Below are 15,736 nucleotides of genomic sequence, written 5' to 3' on the forward strand. Positions count from 1 at the left end.
CTGTAGGGTCACCTTTCTCAGAAAGTCCCGAGGTTGAGAAAAAAATCATAGGCTTTGCAGCCAGACAGACTTGGGTTTAATTCCAGATGTGTCACTTTTCAGCTATGTGAATTTGGGAACTTAACTTCTCCGAGCCTCAGTTTCTCCTCTGCAGTCTGTGTTCATCATTCCTGCCTCATAGCATTGGTGTGAGTACGATGTAGTGATTAACCTAGGGCAGCGTGTGACTAGTGATGAAAATGGTAGCGCTTTTCAATATTGCAGCACTTCTTAATAGTTATTCTCAGTTATTGGTCACCTAGTGGGCCAGACACTCTGCTAAGCCCTGGGGATATGAGGATACATGAGACCCAGTCTCTCCCTGGAGGACCCTCCATCTAGGAGGACAGACAGGCATGTGGGATCAGGGACCAGATGAACAGGAGCTGCACGAGGTGCTTTGGGAGCAGGAGGCAGGGGTGGGGTCAGGGAAGAAGAGGTGAGACCCCAGCAGGAGGCGTTTGCCGGGCAAGTAGAATGGAGGCTGTTTCAGACATGCCAGGCTGCAGGAAGGAACGTTGGAGCTGCCAATTCTCCCCAGAACTGCAGCAGCAGATAGGAGGAGGTTCACAACTGGGACTTGTCAGTAGATCCACCCGTAAGTGGATCTTATGTGGGGGACAAGAGCCAATAGTAGGGGCTCCCCCAGCAGGCGAGCTCACAGGGCTTCTGCCCTCTGCTGGCATTTGAGCCAGGGCTGTCTGGCTCAAGATAGAGTCTGCAGTCTATTTTTCCAGTGGTGGGGTGAACATGGACAGGGACCCAGCCTGGCTGGACTGGGGCACTTATCATCACAGAGATCTCTCCAGGCTCAGGGCTAGGATCAAGGGTAGACCTCCCTGGAGGGAGCAGAGATGATTACCAGACAGGAATTGCAAACATGGAACCTACTAAAATAGAGGCTCCAGGTGGTGTGGACTGGAGGGGCTTCATGAAACGCTGGCACAGAACTGTTTTATTAACACTGGGACACTGGCAGGGTGGGTGGGAGGGGTGACCTGGGATTTCTGCAGTTGTTGGGAAGCCCAGCGACCCCATGTGCAGTGCTCAGTGTTGCATAAAAAGAACCAGGGGGGACCTCCTCGAGATTCAAGGATATACATTTGTGGTTTTAGTTATTTGCAAATGACTTCAAAACCCTATGATGTACACTAATTGGGCGAATCATTTGGATGAGATAAAAGCAAAATTATATTTTCTACAAGGATGGTTTATATCACTTAGCTGGTGATATAATAAACATAGCAGCTTTCATTTCCTGAGCTCATACCACCATCCTGACTGGTCTCACTCTAATTCATGACCCTTAAGTGGGCTTTGGTGTTGTCAGGTCATCTTACTCTGTTCCTTTGGTCCAGGGGTTCTCAACTCTGGCTTCCATTATCATTAACTGGGGAAGATTATAAAAAGTACTGCTGCCTGAATTCCACCCCAAACTAATGAAATCTAAATTCTTGTGGGGTGGATCTGGGTATGAGTATCTTTTTTTAAAGCCGTCATTTATTCCAGTGGGCAGCCTTGGTTGAGAACCACTGCCATCCTCTCCAATCTCCATGACTATTTCACACTTTTTTCTCTCTCTTTAAATTTTTAACACCTCCTCTCCCATCTCTATTCTCAGTCGAGAAACTTATTTCCCACTTACTTGAGAAAATAATGGCAAAGGAGTGCTTTCATACCTTTCCACCATCAAATCTATGCCCATTTACTCTACTTCCTGCCTGTTGCTACATTTTTTTTTTTTTTTGCGGTATGCGGGGTCCCCCACCGCTGTGGCCTCTCCCGCTGTGGAGCACAGGCTCCAGACGTGCAGGCTCAGCGGCCATGGCTCACTGGCCCAGCCGCCCCGCGGCATGTGGGATCCTCCCGGACCGGGGCACGAACCCGCGTCCCCTGCATCGGCCGGTGGACCCGCAACCACTGCACCACCACGGAAGCCCGATGCTCCTTTTTAAGACTAACCCCTCCACTTGTGTATTGCATCTTGTTCCCTTCCTTAGTTAAGGACTTGACTCCGCAGTTCTACCTTCTCCTTCCAATGTTCCTCTCTTTATGGACCACTCCTATCTGCCCCCCGACACCATCTGTCTATCTGTGGCAGCTGTTTCTCCCACTGACCCCACACATATGCACAGACACATCTTCTCTTGACCGCATCTACCCCTCCAGCTACTGCTTCATCCCTCTCCTCCTTGAAAGAGTCATCTGCACTTGATCCCTGCAGTTCCTCTTTTCTCATTTTCATTCAAACTCAGTCTAACCAGTGTTTTTTGCCTCCATCACTCCATAAAAACTACACCCGTCAGGTTTACCAGTGACCTTGGTATTGCCAAATCCAATGGTTAAGTCTCAGTCCTTATCTTGATTTGTCAGTAGCATTTTATATAGTTGATCACTCTGTCCACCTTGAAAAAGTTTCTTCTTCCGGTTCTGGAACATCACCCTCTTTGGTTCTCCTCTTCTGTCACTGGCTTCTCCTTCTCAGTTTCTTGTGTTGGCTCATCTTTGCTTGTTCACTTTGGAGCGCTCCAGGGAGCAGCCCTTGGACTTGGCCTCTTCTCTGTCCCCTCACTCCCTGGAGATCTCCTACCATCTGAATGCTGACAACTCTCAATGTGTAGCTCCATCCCAGACCTTTTCCCGGAACACCACACTCATTTTAACCATCTAATCAACAAGCCTCCTTACATGTCTAACAGACATCTCAATGATGACAAGTCCATGGCTGAAATGCTGCCATTCTCTCTCAAACAGCCTTCCCCACTTCAGTAAATGACAGCTCCATCTTTCCATTTGCTTGGGCTTAAAACTATGGAGGCACCCTTGACTCCGATTCTCTCATGCTGCACCCAATCTGTCAGCAAACCACGCCAGCCATACTTGCAAAATACACCAAGAAACTGACTGCTTATTTGATCCACCAAATTCACACTGGTCCAAGACAGATCAATCTCTACTTCTAATTTTTAGAATAGTTTCATACCTGGGCCGCCAGTGGTAGTGTGTCATTTTTCCACTTAAAACCAACAAAGGCTTCCTATTGTACTTTGCAAAGCCAAAGTTCCTAGAAGGGCTTCCACGGTTCTGCATGAGCCAGCCCGCAGGTCCTCCCAGGCTAAATTTCCTGCTCTTTTCCACCTCTTAATTCTGCTTCACTTTACTGACCTTACTCCTTAAACATAAAGCACATTTTTACCACAGAGCCTGTTCCCTCCACCTGGAACACCCTTCCTTCATATATTCCCATTGTTTTCTCCATCTCTTCCTTTAGGTTCTATTTCAGTGTCACCTTATTAGAAAGGTCATTCTGATCACCTTACATAAGATAGTAATCTGGTGCCTGTTTCTTCCCCCATCACACCTGGCTCTCTCTTTCCCTTTTATCCTGCTTTGTGTTTCTTCTATGGCACAGATGGTCATCTGACTTATTTATTCTGTCTCTTCTCACTAGGAAGTTGTTTTTGTGAGGGCAGGGACTTCATCTCTTTTGTTCGTGATTGTTCTCCTAGGGCCCAGAGCAATTCCTTAGGAATAGTAGGCACAATACCTAATTGTTGACTAAATTCAACTAAATCCACACAACGGCACTTCAAAATTAGTTGGAATAACCCACGATTTACAGGTGAGGAAATTGTAGCTCAGAAAAGTTAAGTAACTTTTTCAAGGTAACACAGCTTGCTAGCATAGAGACTCAAACCTTCCAAGTGACTGTGTCATCAGACTGTCTCCCTGTTAAGCCTGGCCTTTCCCCAGCACGCACAGCTCAACTTACCTCATTTTTTCCACATCTCATTGCAAGCAGGCAGCCCCACAGAGTGACAAAATCCTTGTGAAAATGCCACAAATGTGCCTGGAGGTGTATAGGAATTGCATACGCAATCCCTTATTTGCAATCCCCAAATCCCCAAATCTGTGAAAAACTACATTTTATTCTTAACCCATTTGGTGGCAAAACCTGATCTGGACTAATGTGAGGCTCTTTATAAATCCTTGTTTAACGTACTTGGTTAAAATATGTATTGTTTTGTTGCAGAAATATTAATCCATGTAATTATGGAGAGTTGCCCTGCTGCTGCTGCAGGTCTTTAGGCAACATATTGCTTTTCTAAAAGAGGAAGAATTGTGAGTTCTGACACTTATCAGGCCCCAAAGATTCCTGATATGTGGTTGTGAACCTGTGTTAATGCTTTCCTAAATGTCTGGCATTTGAAAGTATGCCTAAAAAAAAAATTAAAAAAATTTTTTCCTGGTAACTACAATTTATTTTAAGGACCTTTCCAGGAACAGACTCAATTTTACGATCTGATTAAGATCAAGCACAGCAGGCCAAGCTGAGGAGGGCGTGCATGAGATGCCATTCTAAAACAGAGGGCATGCATAAAAGTCTACCTACTGAACAATGAGACCACCCCTTCCCCAACCTTCCTTTTTTTGTTGTTTCCAACTGTGCTGGCAAGCTCGGGTTATGAGATTTCCCTAGTCATGAGATTAGTCTATGATTAAATTTAACAGCCTAAGAGGAAAGGCCTATAGATGTTGATATTTGCAGTTCTTCAAATGAAATGGAGAGATTATTTTCAATCCCCCTCTGTTAAGGCCCACCGGTCCAGCAGCCCTGCCCAAGCACACAGAGCTTCTGGTCAACTTTTTAGTGTATCGCTTCTTTTTTTTCCTTCTCTCTCTCTCTCTCTCTTTTTTTTTTTTTTGGCCGTGTGGCTTGTGGGATCTTAGTTCCCTGACTAGGGGTCGAACCTGCGCCCTTCCCAGTGAAAGTGTGGAGTCCTAACCACCGGACCGTCGGGGAGTTCCCAGTGTCTCACTTTTAAATTTAAGGTAGAGATCAACCGATATCTGAGAAAGTTTGAAACATGAAAGAAACCAAAAGAGACAAATAACAACAACAACAGCAACATAAAAGTATCATAGAGACAAGTGAAGATATTCCATTAATAAAATAAAGACTGAAATAAAAGGAGTATTCAGAGAATAAGAGAGAACTCTTGGAAATTAAAAGTATGTTAGCAGAAATAAATGAATCGGGAGAGGGTTTGGAATATGAAGTTGAAGAAATCTTGTAGGAAGTCAAACAAAAAAAGGCTATGAAGTGAAAAATAAGAAAGGATCATTCTAAGAAGTTCAACATCTGAATAGTAGGATTTACACGGAATGTACACAAAAGGAATTAATCAAAACACACCACATGGCTCCATGGTTCAGGTGTGAACAACAATTTATCTGGTCATAATAATGTAACTTCTGACGCTGACTTAATAAAAAAACAGTCTAAAGCTATTAGGAGAATGTGGGACGGAGAAGAGTTATGTGGGGTGTGGTAAAAGAGAACTAAATCCTCATTTTCTGTAATAGGAAGTCAGTAGATAATATCTAACATTGAAAAAACAGAGCCATATAAGCATGCTATTTAGATGCTCTGATGTAACCCCAGAAATAGATAAAAGAGTTGAAAGTTGTTGCATTTGAGCAGCAGAAATTAGCGGGGTGGAGGGGTGGGACAGGGCCTGAAATCATGTATGCAGAGGGCTTAGCGTCGCCCCACATATCCACACTGGCACCAGAAATAAGCACAGTCAAAATGGAGTGACTGTTCGCTACAGACAATATAGTGACAACACAGTCAAAGTTCTGAGCTAGAGGCACCCTCCTTTGGATACTTTGCATATGGCAGTGGCAGAAGAACTTCCCCTTTCTGGTTCTTTGAAAATAACTTCCTACGCCATTTCTCTTTTTGTCAGAACCTGTGTATTCAGTGCTCAACTCAAATTTAATTTCAGCTCTTTTATTGAAAGAGCTTGGCCTAGCTCTCCCCTAACCCACGGAAATAATCCATGAATTCTCCTGATTTTAACAGAAGTTCTTACAGCATCTTGGGTGTACTGCCTTCTGATTGGACTGCAGGGCTCAGCAGACTTGTAGTGACCCAGATCCTGGAATGTTTTAGGCCCAAGGATTGATAAAAGCTCTTAGCTCACTTAGCTTCCAAGTCCAAACACAATCAGAACAATTGCTCACATCTCAGATAATGTGGATTAATGGATCCAGGGTTAACAGTTATCTTTTACCCCAAGGCTCCTGTGTGCTTGTGGTGATTGCCCATTTAAGCCAGGGACCTGGGGCCAGGGCCCTAACTCTGTGACAAGTTAACCCATTCTCTCACTCAAAACTGAGTCCTTTAGTAATGGTCTTGCCAGGAGGATACTTACCAGTGGGGATGCTAGGGTGTGAAGTTCTTAGTGTGTGTTCTTGGCTCATTTTATGAACTTCTTTGGATCTGGGTGGGGTCTCTAAATCCTGGCTCTGGTCTGGGGTGAGGGCCTCACACAGTGCACCTCTGAAGGAAATGCTTGCTGGGGGCATGAGGGAGTTCATGAGGACAAGGCAGCCTCTCATGTGTCTGCTCTCTTCCTTAGAGTCATGTTTGGGTGCTTCTGGGTCTGACTGAGCACAGAGGAGGAAGGGGATTAGCTGAGAAGCTGCCAGGGACTATAAGGTGTGAAGACCTTGTGGGCAGGAGTGATGGCAGGGGGAGATCAAGCAGAGAACAGACCCTGAGTATGAGGAAGGAGGTGGGTGAAACTTCGGCTGAGGGAGAGTAGTGAAACTACATCTTGATGTCAAGCCAGTGACCCTTGCAGGGTAGGAGGGAGGTCAGGGAGCAGAAGTGGTGTCCTGCATTAAATGGGTGCTGTATTAAAACTACAAGGAAGCACATGAGTCCATAGGCTCAGAGACAAGGGGGATGCAAGAAGACCCTGGGATCGAATGTGTAGCACTCGTAGGGTGATAGGAAGTGTTGGTATAAGCCACTTAATAGAAAATTCTTATAATACAATAGAAAAACCTGAAGTTTCTACAGCTCTGCTATTGTTTATTTCTCATGTTTCTGCAACGTACAAGATACACTTGCAATCCAGAGCTGTCCTTTCCCGTTACCTCATCTATCAAAAGCCCAGCCACAATGTTTGGAAGAAAGTTAAAAAAAAAAGGCTTTTGAGCAGCCACAATAGATGACTAACGCCCTATCGCAAAGCCACGCACTGGATCATGGGAGAGTCCCTCTGGTCTCACAGCCCCATACGGCTTTTAGTGAGTCAGAGGCAGCTGGGACCCTTGCGCCGGTCTAAACCAAGCTCTTCAGAGGTCTATTGAAGGGATTCAGGGAATACTTACGGGAACAAAAATAGGAAGTACAGATGAGCCTCAAAGCCACTGGAAAGTTCCTAACCGTCTGCCTTCTCTGGACTGCACGGTTTCCTGTTTGCCTCTCCGCAGGCCTCTGCCCTGTTCTCTTTGTAAGACCAGCTTCCTTTCCTTCTGCAGGGCCTCGCAACCCCCATCACCTGATCTTGTGCATGGCATTTGCTTCTCATATTGTGCCCACTACCTTTCCTTTAAGGGAACTGGGTCTACCACCAGTTCCCTTATTTATGGGTGAGTTGCTTTCATTTGTTTGTTTATTTATATTGATGTATAGTTGATTTACGATGTTGTATTAGTTCTGGTGTATAGCACAGTGATTCATCTATATGTGTGTGTATATATATATATATATATCCTTTTTCATATTCTTTTCCATTATGGTTTCTTAGAGGATATTGAATATAGTTCCCTATGCTATACAGTAGGACCTTGTTATTTATCTATTTTATATATAGTAGTTTGTATCTGCTAATCCCAAACTCCTAATTTATCCCTCCCTCCCTCACCCTCACCTTTCCTCATTTTTTTTTTTTTTTGCGTTATGCGGGCCTCTCACTGTTGTGGCCTCTCCCGTTGCGGAGCACAGGCTCCGGACGCGCAGGCTCAGTGGCCATGGCTCATGGGCCCAGCCGCTCCACGGCATGTGGGATCTTCCCGGACCGGGGCACGAACCCGTGTGCCCTGCATCGGCAGGTGGACTCTCAACCACTGCGCCACCAGGGAAGCCCATTCTGCCCATTTTTTGATTGGGTTTTATTTTCTGTTCTTCTTGTTGTTATTGAGTTGTATGAGCTGTTTATGTATTTTGGAAATTAAGTCTTTGTTGGTCACATCGTTTGCAAATATTTTCGCCCAGTCCATAGGTTGTCTTTTCCTTTTGTTTATGGTTGCCTTTGCTGTGCAAAAGCTTATAAGTTTGATTAGGTCCCATTTGTTTATTTTTGCTTTTATTTCTATTGCCTTGGGAGACTGACCTAAGAAAACATTGCTATCATTTATGTCAGAGAATGTTTTGCCTATGTTCTCTTCTAGGAGTTTTATGGTGTCATGTCTTATATTTAAGTCTTTAAGCCATTCTGAGTTTATTTTTGTGTATGGTGTGAGGGAGTGTTCTAATTTCATTGATTTATGTGTGTCTGTCCAGCTTTCCCAACACCACTTACTGAAGAGACTGTCTTTTCTCCATTGTACACTGAGTTGCTTTTAGGTCAGAATTCCACCCTTTGTCCATAAGCAGAAGCCCAAGTGTGTGAGTGGGTGGGGTAGCAGCAGGGTAGGCAGGTAGAATGACTTGCCTATTTGAGTAATATTGGAGGTCTACAAGCCATCTTCCAAAGGATTTAAAAAACACTAATGGGACCCTGCATTTCTTCATTAGTCTGCAGATTTCTGTGTGGCTGGAGTGCACGGTACACGGGGTGGAGTGGTGGTGGGGGGAGCAGCTGGGAAGGAACATGAGATTTGGGTCCCCAGGGTCTTTGCCTGGGTCACAGGGCCACAGAAATCCATTCAGTCTGTTTAGACAAATTACTTGGTGAATTATCCATTTCTCACTGAAGGTTTGGCCTAGAGCAAAAGGCAGAGGCTGGCTAGAGAGAGATGGAGAGTGGGGACCTGCTTTGTGTTAATGAGGTAGGTGGGTCACCAGCCCCGTAGTCCCCCCATCCCGGGGGCACTTTGCTCCTCTTCTCTGGGGAAGGCTCTTTACTGGCAGCCTCCCAGGTGGCCACCAGCTCAGCTCTGTTTGCAGGTAGAGACCTCTCCCTGGCCTGGCCCACTTTCCCCACAGTGACTCTGGCTCCTGGTGTTTTGCTGGCATTAATTATAGACGGCAGCAAAGTGCCCAGATGCCACAAGTGACTTTTTATTTTTCCATCTGACCTGATGCCTTTGTTGTTTGCTCTATTCTGCCCTGAATCTTTGTGAAATCTTAACATTTGCAACCCTTCAAATGGCTCACTTCACCTTTAGTTTCATCTGATGTCAGTTCCCGTAAGCATCTGTGGTCTCACGGAATGGCTCTTGTTTCTCTTAGCATCTCAGGGTCTCTTTCTCCTGGACACCATCCTTGCGTATTACCACTCCTTCTCTCTTCCTTAGTGGATGTCTCACTTTTTCCCTCTTTACCAATTCTTACTTATGCACAACCCCCCCCCCCCCACCAAAACTTGATTAGGGGAGCTCATTTTCTCATCATAGATCTTGTCTTAACCTTGGGCTGAGCTGAGTGTGAGCATGAAGTATGAAAACTCAGACTCCCAGAACTCTAACTCATTTCCACTAGAAACGTTACACACGGTGAGCAAGAATGTGTGTGAGGGAGGGACTGGAGGAGAGGAGCATTAGAGGAATGGGCAGAGTTTTCCACTGCTGGGAGTTTATATGGTATAGTAGTCCTGGAGATAGCCTGCCAAGACTGTTCAAAAGCCTGAGAAATTTGGAAACTCTTTGACCCTGCAATTTGATTTCTAAGACCGATTCTTAAGGAAATAACCATGGATTTCCCCCAAAGATTTAGTTTTACATACTATTTGTAATATGCAAAAAAAGTTGAAGATGACTTAATTGTCCAGCCTTTGAGCCCAGGGGCACATACTACAGCTAATCAAATGCTGCAGCAGACTACTAAATCACGCCTAGCTTTATTGGATCCTTGTAAAAAATCTGGATAACAAAATAAAACCAGGAAGGGGGGACTTCCCTGGTGGTCCAGTGGCTGAGACCCCGTGCTCCCAATGCAGGGGGCCAGGGTTTGATCCCTGGTCAGGGAACTAGATCCCCGCATGTGCAGTGAAGATCCCTGCATGCTGCAACTAAGGCCCAGCACAGGCAAATAAGTAAATAAATGTTAAAAAACAAAAAAAACAAAGACCAGGAATGGTGTGTTATCTGTAGTCATCTGGGGTGGAGAAGAGTGGGTGACTTTTTCCTTCTTTTGACAATTATATTTTCTAAAATTTTTAGATTAAACATTCATTTCTTTGGCACTAAGAAAAACAACAGTTGCTTTTAAAACAAACGCTATCCAGCCAGCCAGCCCCAATAATACACAGGTTGAAAATTTAGGTTCAGTTAAAAATCTTCCTCCAATAAATTCGGAATTGAATTCACATTTGTAACATTATAAACAAAATACTACAGGTCAAAGGGAGACCAAGTTGGATGCATTTGTTAATGGACATCAGTTGTCCACAAGCCTTAGATAAACACAAGACTCAGGGCCAGAACTGTTGCTTTCTTACCCTTGCTTTTCTTACCAATAATAGCAAGTAGCACAAGGATTAAGTGATTGTAGTGGAGTTTGCTTTGCTTCATCTGCAGCTCACTCTGAAATTGCTCAGCTCCAGAAGGGGTAGGTCTGGGTGAACAGATGGCCAGGTTGAGCCCTGGGAAGGAGGCTGTAGTTCTGGAAGGGGTTCTGAAGTGGCCGGAGTGACCAGGGGTGGGAGGAGCGAGGGTGTTTACCCTGCTGCGTGTATTAACATATGTGCCTCTGATGCTTAGCTGCCAACTTGGCTTTGTTTTTTTTTTCAACTTCCTGCAGGCAGAGTAGAGTGAACTGTGTAGAGATCTGCAAAGAGCAGCTTAGAGAGAAGCAGTGAAGTCCTGGACCGCAGCTGAAATGAACTGGTCCACTTGAACCTGCCCAAGCCCTGGGGCAAGGCCTCTGTCCCAGCACTGAGGTAAGAGCACTCGAATCCCAGCTTGGGGACAGAGAGGGCAGAATGCCTCCTGTTGTGGGGTGGTGAAAACCTCCTCTTCTCAGGCTCAGGAAAGAAGGGGCAGTCGTTTCTGGTTCAAACCATCGGCTTCCATCTCAGCCCAATCGGAGGCAAGGTCATTTGGTGGCTAAAGAGGTTTTGATTTTTCAGACTAGGTCTTTTGGAATCTTAACAGGATGTTGTATTTTTTCAATTGCTGGTGAAATTTGAACTCCAAAGGGAATGAATTTATCCTCCAGGTAAGACTGCACCAGATTCAGGGGAATGCTTAATGTTGGTGCAGCTGCTCTGTTCTGCAAGGGAAGTCAAACTTTCAGGAAACACACACACACTCTCTCTCTCTTTCTCTCTCTCCTATCCAAGGAAGATAGAGTGACAGAAATTACATGGGGAGGTTGTTGGAAAACATTTCATTAAGCTCACTAAAAAATGACTTTAGGGGACACCCCTGGTGGCACAGTGGTTAAGAGTCCACTGCCAATGCAGGGGACATGGGTTTGATCCCTGGTCCGGGAAGATCCCACATGCCACGGAGCAACTAAGCCCATGTGTCACAACTACTGAACCTACGCTCTAGAGCCCGCGAGCCACAACTACTGAGCCCTCATGCCACAACTACTGAAGCCTGTGTGCCTAGAGTCCGTGTTTCGCAGCAAGAGAAGCCACTGCAATGAGAAGCACGCGCGCTGCAACGAGGAGTAGCCTCAGCTTGCAGCAACTAGAGAGACCCTGCACACAACAGCGAAGACCCAACACAGCCAAAAATAAATAAATAAAATAGAGGATACAGGGCATGCAGGTCTTCAAGGGCCTGGCTCAGGTTCTTTTCCATGGCCATGGCAGACTCCTTAACATCCAGGGTTTTGCCCAGTTCATCTTGGGACAGCTTTTGCATGTCCTGGAAGAGGGCACAGCCACTGTGCTGGTTTTGCATCTTCAAGAGATGCTGGGTGCCCTCAAGCTTCTCCACAGCGGACTCATGGAAGAAGTGACCCACACCCTCCAGAGCCACATCCCTGAGGCAATATAGAAGCCCAGAGAGAGATGGCAGAGGAGTAAGATGTGGAGATCACCTTCCTCCCCACAGATACATCAAAACTACATCAACATATGGAACAACTCCTACAGAACACCTACTGAACGCTGGCAGAAGACCTCAGACTTCCCAAAAGAGCCGTGTGGCTGACAGGGTCGTGGTAGTCCAGCCTGGTGTCAGGCCCGAGCCTCTGATGTGGGAGAACCGAGTTCAGGACATTGGAACACCAGAGACATCCCGGCACCACATAATATCAATCAGCAAGAGCTCTCCCAGAGATCTCCATCTCAGTGCTAAGACCCAGCTCCACCTGATGGCCAGTAAGCCCCAGTGCTGGACATATGCCAATCAACTAGGAAGACAGGGACACAACCCCACTCATTAACAGAGAGGCTTCCCAAAATCATACTAAGTTCGCAGACACCCCAAAACACACCACTGGACACAGCCCTGCCCCCCAGAAAGACAAGATCCAGCTCCATACACCAGAACACAGGCACCAGTCCCCTCCACCAGGAAGCCTATACAACCCACTGAACCAACCTCACCCACTGGAGGCAGACACCAAAACCAATGGGAACTACAAACCTGCAACCTGTGGAAAGGAGACCCCAATCACAGTAAGTTAAACAAAATGAGAAGACAGAGAAATACACAGCAGGTGAAGGAGCAAGGTAAAAACCCACCAAACCAAACAAGTAAAGAGGAAATAGGCAGTCTACCTGAAAAAGAATTCAGAGTAATGACAGTATTTTGGAGAGTAAATCCAAAATCTTGGAAATAGACTGGAGAAAATACAGGAAATGTTTAACAAGGACCTAGAAGAACTAAAGAGCAAACAAACAATGATGAACAACACAATAAATGAAATTTAAAATTCTCGGGATGGGATCAATAGCAGAATAACTGAGGCAGAAGAACGGATAAGTGACCTGGAAGATAAAATAGTGGAAATAACTACTTCAGAGCAGAATAAAGAAAAAACATTCTAATTATAGGGGTCCCAGAAGAAGCAGAGAAAAAGAAAGGGTCTGAGAAAATATTTGAAGAGAGTATAGTTGAAAACTTCCCTAACGTGGGAAAGGAAATAGTCAATCAAATTCAGGATGCACAGAGAGTCTCATACAGGATAAATCCAAGGAGAAACACACAAAGACACATTAATCAAACTATCAAAAATTAACTACAAAGAGAAAAATATTAAAAGCAGCAAGGGAAAAGCAACAAATAACATACAAGGGAATCCCTATAAGGTTAACAGGTGATCTTTCATCAGAAACTCTGCAGGCCAGAAGGGAGTGGCAGGACATATTTAAAGTGATGAAAGGGAGAAACCTACAACCAAGATTACTCTACCCAGCAAGGATCTCATTCAGATTTGACAGAGAAATTAAAATCTTTACAGACAAGCAAGAGCTAAGAGAATTCAGCACCACCAAGCCAGCTTTACAACAAATGCTAAAGGAACTTCTTTAGGCAGGAAACACAAGAGAAGGAAAAGACCTACAAGAACAAACCCAAAACAGTTAAGAAAATGGTAATAGTAACATACATATCGACAATTACCTTAAATGTAAATGGATTAAATGCTCCAACCAAAAGACATAGACTGGCTGAACGGATACAAAAACAAGACCCATATATATGCTGTCTACAAGAGACCCACTTCAGACCTAGGGAAACATACAGACTGAAAGTGAGGGGATGGAAAAAGATATTCCATGCAAATGGAAATCAAAAGAAAGCTGGAGTAGCAATTCTCTTATCAGCCAAAATAGACTTTAAAACAAAGACTATTACAAGAGACAAAGAAGGACACTACATAATGATCAAGGGATCGATCCAAGAAGGAGATATAACAATTGTAAATATTTATGCACCCAACATAGGAGCACCTCAATACATAAGGCAAATGCTAACAGCCATAAAAGGGGAAATCGACAGTAACACAATAATCGTAGGGGACATTAAAACCCCACTTTCACCAATGGACAGATCATCCAAAATGGAGATAAGTAAGGAAACAAGCTTTAAATGACACATTAAAGAAGATGGACTTAATTGATATTTTTAGGACATTCCATCCAAAAACAACAGAATACACTTTCTTCTCAAGTGCTCTATTCTCCAGGATAGATCATACCTTGGGTCTCACATCAAGCCTTGGTAAATTTAAGAAAATTGAAATTGTATCAAGTATCTTTTCTGACCATAACGGTATGAGACTAGATATCAATTATAGGAAAAAAAATGTAAAAGATACAAACACACGTAGGCTAAACAATATGCTACTAAATAACCAAGAGATCATTAAAGAAATCAAAGAGGAAATCAAAAAATACCTAGAAACAAATGACAATGAAAACACGACGACCCAAAACCTATGGGGTGCAGCAAAAGCAGTTCTAAGAGGGAAGTTTACAGCAATACAATCCTACCTCAAGAAACAAGAAACATCTCAAAAAAACAACCTAACCTTACACCTAAAGCAATTAGACAAGAAGAACAAAAAAAACCCCGAAGTTAGCAGAAGGAAAGAAATCATAAAGATCAGATCAGAAATAAATGAAAAAGAAATGAAGGAAACAATACCTAATATCAATAAAACTAAAAGCTGGTTCTTTGAGAAGATAAACAAAATTGATAAACCATTAGCCAGTCTCATCAAGAAAAAAAGGGAGGAGACTCAGATCAATAGAATTAGAAATGAAAAAGGAGAGGTAACAACTGACACTGCAGAAATACACAGTATCATGAGAGTTTACTACAAGCAGCTCTATGCCAATAAAATGGACAACCTGGAAGAAATGGACAAATTCTTGTAAAAGCACAACCTCCTGAGACTGAACCAGGAAGAAATAGAAAATATAAACACACCAATCACAAGCACTGAAATTGAAACTGTGATTAAAGATCTTCCAGCAAACAAAAGCCCAGGACAGATGGCTTCACAGGTGAATTCTATCAAACATTTAGAGACGAGCTAACACCTATCCTTCTCAAACTCTTCCAAAATATAGCAGAGGGAGGAACACTCCCAAACTCATTGTGCAAGGCCACCATCACCCTGATACCAAAACCAGACAAAGACATCACAAAAAAGAAAACTACAGGACAATATCACTGGTGAACATGGGTGCAAAAATCCTCAACAGAATACTAGCAAACAGAATCCAACAGCACACTAAAAGGATCATACACCATGGTCAAGTGGGATTTATCCCAGGAATGCAAGGATTCTTCAATATACACAAATCAATCAATGTGATACACCATACTAACAAACTGAAGGGTAAAAACCATATGATCATCTCAATAGATGCAGAAAAAGCTTTTGAAAAATTTCAACACCCATTTATGATGAAAACTCTCCAGAAGATAGGCATAGAGGGAACCTCCCTCAACATAATAAAGGCCATATATGACAGACCCACAGCCAACATCGTTCTCAATGGTGAAAAACTGAAACCATTTCCTCTAAGATCAGGAACAAGACAAGGTTGCCCACTCTCACTGTTATTATTCAACATAGTTTTGGTAGTTTTAGCCACAGCAATCAGAGAAGAAAAAGCAATAAAAGAAATTCAAATCGTAAAAGAGGAAGTCAAACTGTCATTATTTACAGATGACATGATACTTCACATGGAGAATCCTAAAGATGCTACCAGAAAATTACTAGAGCCAATCAATGAATTTGGCAAAGTAGCAGGATACAAAATTA

General features: G+C 43.9%; 1 protein-coding gene across 5 annotated transcripts in view; it reads left to right on the forward strand.

Moving 5' to 3' along the window:
* ST6GAL1 (ST6 beta-galactoside alpha-2,6-sialyltransferase 1) overlaps positions 1-15,736 on the forward strand; it is a 148,815-nt gene that overhangs the window by 15,339 nt on the left and 117,740 nt on the right. For 3 of the 5 annotated variants that reach the window (XM_032631579.1, XM_032631578.1, XM_032631581.1), the window contains exon 2: positions 10,802-10,940. The gene's annotated coding sequence lies outside the window, so the exon portion shown is untranslated. Of the gene's footprint in view, positions 1-7,150; positions 7,489-10,801; positions 10,941-15,736 lie in introns of those variants that run through there. The other 2 variants (XM_032631582.1, XM_032631583.1) reach the window with 2 other exon arrangements.

Source organism: Phocoena sinus, chromosome 4 (genome assembly GCF_008692025.1).
Source record: "Phocoena sinus isolate mPhoSin1 chromosome 4, mPhoSin1.pri, whole genome shotgun sequence".
Classification (NCBI taxonomy): domain Eukaryota; kingdom Metazoa; phylum Chordata; class Mammalia; order Artiodactyla; family Phocoenidae; genus Phocoena; species Phocoena sinus.